The sequence below is a fragment of the Camelus bactrianus genome, chromosome 21 (assembly GCF_048773025.1).
Source record: "Camelus bactrianus isolate YW-2024 breed Bactrian camel chromosome 21, ASM4877302v1, whole genome shotgun sequence".
Taxonomy (NCBI): domain Eukaryota; kingdom Metazoa; phylum Chordata; class Mammalia; order Artiodactyla; family Camelidae; genus Camelus; species Camelus bactrianus.
In genome coordinates, this window is record NC_133559.1 from 21,211,555 (window position 1) to 21,219,136 (window position 7,582).

Sequence of the window (7,582 nt, forward strand, 5' to 3'; positions counted from 1 at the left end):
AAATTTACAAAAGTCCAACTTTACTATATTTCACTCCAGGAAAAAAAAAGGCTTTTTATCTTCTCCCTCAGTCAACCAACTAACCAATTTTTAAAAGCTACAAACCAACTAATTCTGTAACAGCATCTGTGTTTTTGGAGGGAATCAGGTACAGAGCCAAGACTAAGGTTTCGAAGATTTATTCAACAAGCAATTTGTCAGGCAAATCCTAATGCTGAACAGCCTCAAAGATTAGCTAAATAGAAGTCATAGAGTTAGATTTATAAAGATTAACAAGTCTCAATCTAACAATCATTTTATAATACAGCCTCAAATAAGTCCTTGTCTATTAATACTCCAAGTTTCTTCTACACATTAAGAAAAACCAAAAGGCAAACAAGCTACAGACAACAGACTAAAGAAAGCATTCATTGCTTACATTTGCAAAGCCCATTAAAATTTAGTTAATTCTCACAACCCAATGAGAAAATATTAATGAGTCAACAGTCTGAGTACAACTTCTTCGGAGTGACCAAAACTAAAATTTTGAATGTTATGACTCCAAACTTATCTTCCACAAAGAATCCTTGGCAGCATGCCTACTGTACTTAGAGAAGAATGCAAAGAATGAAGTGGTTTTTGATTCCCAACAATCATATCCCAAAGTTTTTTCCTGCATTTTCAAATATACATAACACTGTTTCTCAATCTTGGCTCAAAATAATTTTATGTTAAATCCATAGAGACAGAAAGTAGAATAGTGATTGCCCAGGACTAGGGGAGGAAGGGAATGGGGAGTAACTGCTTAATGGGTACATAGTTTCCTTTGGGGGTGATAAATTGTTTTGGAATCAGATACAGGTGGTGGTTGCACAACACTGTGAATGTATTGCCAATGAACAACAACTTTAAAATGGTTAATTTTATGTTACATGATTTAAACTTCTATTTAAAAAAATTATGTTAAGATACACAGACTCATTTAGAACTCTTCTTCAAAAACATTGCTACCACATTAAAATGCTATTTAAATCTTGGAGATTTTTAGATTGCATTACAAGTTAAATTATTACCATATATATGCAGTTATAGTGAGGTGTGTACTGACAAACCAGTGCTAAAATGCTGGACAAACATCAAAAGAATATTGCTCTCATGTACATTTATAAATAACTTCAAAAAAAAATAAGTGAACCTTAAAACATTTATTCCTCTGTGACAGAATGTAATTGTTAGTTCAATTGTAAATGTAATATGAACTCAAACTTTTTACTAGAATTCCTTTCTCAAACCTCAACCAGAAAAAATGCTGTGAACTGATAAGAAATGTCTCATATTATATAAAGAGTAAACAAGAATATAAGGTGTGTATAGGCACAAATCTGACCAATAACAGATAAATAAATATGCTAAAGCTAACTATCTTGGGGATGCAGGGCAACATTATTTCAGATTAAGTACACTTCACACTTGAAAATGAACAGAATCTACATTAAGAAACTCTGGAGTAAGAAAAATTCCTTTATATAAATGCCTGACAAGATTAATATTTTGCTATAATCTCCAAAGCTTGTCCAAAGCCAGCCTAGATTCCAGGATTAAACAAAAGAGAAGGAAATCTTAAAGAAGATCCTAAGGAACAGCTGATTTTGAAATCTGTGCCTGTTCTGTTGTAGGTCAATCCGAGAATTTAAATCCATTTGAATCCAACCCCAAAGAATACCTGAACTTAGCATGGAGAGGGCCAAAGTTAAACCAGGCCAGCACATCCTGCCAAGGAACATCTTGCTCCGAAGTGTCCACCAAACAAGGATCATTTATCAGTTTATCCTTCACCTTATTAGGTGCAAACCACTTTCAAGATATATGCTAGAACAGACTGATTAGACCCCACCAAACTCCATTTCAAGCCCTAGCATCTGAAGATAAAAGATGCTGCAGAATTCTAAACGGTCTCTGGCTTCAATAAGTTATAAATGAAGAATTTCAAACATTAGCTGACCCGACTTTAACATTGCTAAATGTTACTGAAGTCATTTTTAAACTTTCATAAGTATTTATTTCAAAGGCACAATTTAGTAACTGCTTATGTAACAAATTAAAGCCATGAAACAATTGTAGCAACACCACAAATCTGCCCTATATAAACAGTATGAGTTTCCATATTTATAGCATTCAGATCTGCTGAAAGCAAAAATAAATGCTTCTTTTGTAATTCACATGAATGAATATTTCTCAAACTAGTAAGTGAATATTTGGCAGGGTATAAATAATGATAATAGATAGGATGCTAGGGCTAAAAGTAAGTACAGTATTACAAAACATAGTACCCAGTTATAAAAAAAAAAAAAAAAAAGGAAATCTGCCAATACAGGAGATGCCTCAAAGTTTAACCTTGAGACACATGGCGGCAGTAGTACAGCATCTAATTTGTGTCAAAGACCTGGGTTTGAGAAAACTTTCTTACCTATTAAGCGATCTTTTGGTAGTTATAGTTAACTTAGCTTCTCCTAAGCCTCACCTTCTTCATGAGAAGAATACCAATATTACAGCCTAATTAGGAGGAATAAATAATATTTTTGCTCATTCAACAAATACGCTTTAAAAAAACTGTAATTTAAAAAATTTTATGCACACACAAAAAAACCCTTTCAAATTTCTCCAAATGAATCAAACATATTTTAACTTTTAATATTACCAAGAAAATGCAAATCTAGTTCTTAAGCTTTTGTCCCAAAACCTCTTAGAAGGAAATCCTTAAATATTTATTGCTTGAGAAAACCTGAACTGACATAATTGAAATAAACACTGATACTGAAGATACAATTGAGGAATCACATCTTAAAATAGTTATGACAAATAAAATCAGAATTCACAAAGATATTTTTTCAATATTAAACAGAAATTGGGACCCAGACTCAATCCGTAAATTGCTGTCAGCATCTAATTTCAAACACAAAACCATAACACTTAAAAATCCGTGTTTTTAGGAAAACAGTAAGTATGAGGTGAATTAGTCCTTTGACACAACATGGTAAGATTTGTTTTCACAACAAAGCACACTGACCACTTAGAATCTAAAAACTTGTAAGTTACCACAATTGTTCTAAGAGGCTTAGGATCACAGATAAATTTAAGTATCATTACAATATAGAGCTTGCTTACATTCTGTACTGACCTAACAAAATTCAGCCAAAAAAATCGACTGATTCGTTGATTAAATCATGACTTTGAGCGCTAAAAAGTGTCCTTTCTCAAAATCACTCCCAGAAAATTCACATCAGCAGGAGTTATGTGAAAGTTCTTTCCCTATCCTAACAAGTCCAAACATCCACATTATTATACTAGGCATAAAACGAAAGTCATTCAAATTCATCCACTATACTTCAATCCTAACAACATTAAGATAGTTCAAGCTCCACATTTACTCAGTTGCTAGTCTACTGACTGTTAAGTCTTGTGGAAGAGCTAAGGACTAGTGCCTCTCACTAAACTTCATATAACCTGAAAACACTGAATTACGACAGACGTAGACAATTCTAATTAGAAATCTACCCTAAAAATAGGTGAAAAGATGTTAACTGGCATTTTCTCTGCACAGCACAGGTCCTTTTAAGAAAGCAAAATAGATGAACCATGCAATTGCATGTTAAATAGTGGAAACCAGTCCGTTGGACGCAACCAAAGAATTTTAATATAAATGTCTGCATAGCTATATAGAAACTGAAATAGAAATAACTTGAAAAATTTTCCCCCTCACTTGGAAATATACATGGTAGAAGTCGTGAAAAAATTAAGTTTAGGAGAAACAGCACTTAACTGTTGAAGTTTCAAACGCCACTATGTAGGGCAAATATAATAAGGAGCTGTCTCTTGATAAGCCTTAACATTCAAAACAGAAACAGTTGTTTCCAATTTTTGAAAATCATTTCAAAAAGACACAAGAAGTTCTACCCTGGAGAGGAACCTCTTCTGTCTTCTGAAGAAATGCTTCATTAGGTCCATCTTACGCTAGTTAAGGTTGTTTCTTACGCCGCACATTAATAATTCAAAACGGTTCCTTTGAAGAAAAGTTCTATTCAAACATTACAATTTGTCTTCGCGTTGCCTGTAAGTGGCTTTGTTTCCAGCTTCGGGGACTATTCTGGGATGTCAAGAGTTACATTATTTACTGTTCCAAAAGAACCCTTGTTACGCTCTCAGCTAGGACGTGGGCAAAACTGATGTTTGGAGAGAACTGATGCCTAAAGATGTTTAAAGAGTAACACCTTTCAGCCCTCACTCTCTCTCTCTCCACCCCTGGTTGGTTGATAATCACATTTTACCTTGTACATTTGTTGTTGTTGCACTTAAAATTTTTTGAAAGACACCTGTATACACAACCTCTCTATTGCCGCCAGGAAGAAAAGATTTATCAAGCTTGATCTGCAGTAGCTCCAGGGAAGTAGACGTCGTAAAACCCACTCGGCCGAGGAAGGGGAGCGCTTAAGGGGAAGGGGAAGGGAGCAGCCCAGAGGTGCAGGGCGGCAGAGACCGCTCCCGTTTACAGACGCCTTCGCCTCCCCCACCCCCACTGACCGGGGGTCCAGAAAGCATTTCCCGTGCGCACCCTCCTCCCAGCCCAGGCCCTCGGACCAACAGAGCAGAGGCGCTGGGCAGCCGGGTGGCCCCCTCCCTCCGGCCGGAGCCTCCCTCGCCTTCCCCTCGTCCAGAGCGGCGTCTGCACCTCCCCACGGCCTACCCACCCCAGCAGGCCCTCCAGGCGGCACGCGGAGGCCTGAGGCCTAAAGGACGCTGGCCACTGACAAGTCCCTCGGCCGCGGGCGGGCCTGAGGCCGGCGGCCCTGAGGCAAGCGGACGCTACGGCCGAGGAGCCGAGGGCGACCGAGGACAGCCCCTTCCCCGCCGCGGCTGCCTATTGTTCCCGACGGAGGCCGGGCCGCGCGGCCACCCCGCTCCCCACGCCGCCGCCGCCGCCGCCGCCGCCGCCTGCAGCTCGCTCACCGCGCTGGTCCGAGCAGCAGCTCCTCTCAGCTCCGAGTCCCCGCGGCCGTCGCCACCGCCGCGGCAGCCACCGCCGCCGCCGCCGCCACCGCCGACTCTGACTCTGTCCCAGGCCTCCGGGCCACGGCCGCCGCCGCCACCGCCAGCGCCGCCTCCGGCCTCCCACCTGCTGCTGCTGAGGCTGCTCCTGCAGCAGGGGCCATCTTGTTGGTCGGCCTCCTCTTCCTCCTCCTCCTCCTCCTCCGCCCCGTCGCTCGCTCGTTGTCCTCGTCCCCTTCCTCTTCCTCGGGCTCCGGCCCGCCCCGGAGACTGGGGCGGAGACCAAGGCGAGGCTCCTCCTTCCGGGGGCGGGGCAAGCGGAGGGGCGGGGCGGGGCAAGCGGAGGGGCGGGGCGGGGCGGGCGCGGGAGCAAAGCTCTGAGTCACCCGCCACCAACGCCCCGGAGGGCGGGTGGCGACGCTGAGAGCGCGGACCCGGAGCGCACCCGTGCCAGAGCCGAAGAACTGGTCCACCAGGGCCTGGCGCCCAGCGGGCAAGTGGCCAGATGGCGAGCGTGAACTGGAAAATTTCTGACGTTTCCATTCAGTCCCACGCTTACTTCTACCCTCTTAGCTTTCTCAGCTCGTCCCTCTACTCCTGTTTCTTTTCCATATCTCCCCTCCTCACCGAGGAAGAGTTTGTTCTTATCTCATTTTATTCAGGTACTTGGGCACACAGCTTTGTCCTAGTGACTCCTCTGACAGAGTCCCAAAAGAGTTCAGTCTCCCATCAGGGAGAAACAGCCCAAAGGCCTGGGCACTCACTGCCTCCAAAACGTCTCTCCAGGCCCGTATGAACTATTAAAAGAGCTATCTGAGGGGAAGACAGGAAAAGATTCGGCCCAGAGAAAAGCTCTCGGATCTAAAAGGTAGCCTTGTGATTATTGAAAATTTCTTCTCCCTTGTGGAAAAGAATTTAGTTTTGGATAATGGGAGACCCCTTCAAGACAATTAAATTTAGCTAAACACTTGCGTTTCAGAAGGGAGACAAATAGAATTCTTCTCATGCCATATGGTACTAATTTCAAAATAAATCGTCTAGAATAGTGTAAAGAGATGGTTCTCAAATAAGCAACTGGTTAATATTCTTCTGTATTATCACCCCCCTTTTTTCTTCAGGTCTTGGTCAGGAGAGCAGAGATTTTGCTTTCTTGTCCTTTCTTTATTGCATACATCACCAATACCAAGAGAAATATATTTAGAGAAGTGTCTGCCTTTAATGTGACAAATTCAAACACTGTAACAGATAATGATTTTATATTATTTGTAAATAATGTATCACACACCTTCCTAAACTCTGAGCAGGGAAGAGTCCTTTTTTAGTTGCTAACACCCTCCTGCTACTTAGATTTCAGCTTCTTTTTAGAAGAGCTATTGATATCTTTCTATTGATTGGAATTTACTCTCTTTGAAGTGGGCTATGTCTGTAACCTTCTCTTCAACCTACTGAATAGTAAATCCCAGTCCTACAAAGAGCAAAATTCTAGCTACCACGGAGGGATTAGGTTAGTGTGTGCTAATCTAAAGGCTGTCTCTTGTATAGACTTTCCCTTCTCAGCCAGGTTTCAGTCCCCCGCTAGGAACAGATTAATCTGTTGTTCTCCTGCTTTTCCTCCTCCCTTCTCACTCCTAGGGAACCTTCCACAACAGAAGGTTTTAGTGGCTGTTGCTAGGCAAACATGCCAACTTCCCGGTTTAGGTGAAGCAAGTAACCCAACTTTCATTACAAGCAACCTAGATAATATAATTTATTTGAACTATTAATAGCTGTACCTCAATTGGTACAGCTTCAGGATTCCCTTTAAAAATATTATTTTTAAGTTAAATTTATTTTTATTTCATGAATATTTCAGTTGAAAATACAGTGGCATCCCGAAATTCGTTTTAATGATATAATTAAATGGAAACATTTGGCAGAAAAAGGAGAAGAGCAGCTTTGAAGAAAACACTTAAGTTTTTACAATAAAAACTGATCTGCAAGAAGTCGTTTATATGCTAAACTCCACTGTTAGGCTAGATGTATAAAATACAGAGAATAATTTATTCCTTGTGACTGAGTATTTAGAAGGAAGATAAAATTCAGTGAGAAAAAAAAAAACTTTTTATTCTGGATTTTATTTCCCAATTTAACTCTAAGAATTTTAGCTAGTGAATTAAGCTTTCTTCCTAATTTTGCTATTTAAAATGTTTTGCTATGTTATTGTTATATAATAATAACATTTTTTTAGAGTGATGAGAGTGAATATGAATAAGATTAGACACTGTTGAAATTTAAACTCTATTTGAACTTCTAAACTTTAAAAATTGTATAATTTGTTTTAATCCAGTGAAATTTGTATTAATACAATGAAATAGTGCTTGAGAAGTATGTTGAGCTAAGATAACCCATTAAGAATGAATTACTGAAGACAAACAGCTTATATGTCTTATGTTCATTTGTGCTTAGAAATCAATATTTTGTAGCTTTAAAACAACTTAAACAATTTAGTTTCATTTTATATTTTAATATCTAATTCTAGAAATTTAGACTCTGCCTCGGCTTCCATCACTGATATATTATG

At 40.1% G+C, this 7,582-nt stretch overlaps 1 protein-coding gene across 2 annotated transcripts in view; it reads right to left on the reverse strand.

The window, feature by feature from the left end:
* RC3H1 (ring finger and CCCH-type domains 1) overlaps positions 1-5,251 on the reverse strand; it is a 68,786-nt gene extending 63,535 nt beyond the window's left edge. The window contains exon 1 of one of the 2 annotated variants that reach the window (XM_074349818.1): positions 4,984-5,251. The gene's annotated coding sequence lies outside the window, so the exon portion shown is untranslated. The remainder of the gene's footprint in view (positions 1-4,983) is intronic. The other variant, XM_074349817.1, reaches the window with a different exon arrangement.
* Between the last annotated feature and the right edge of the window lie 2,331 nt (positions 5,252-7,582).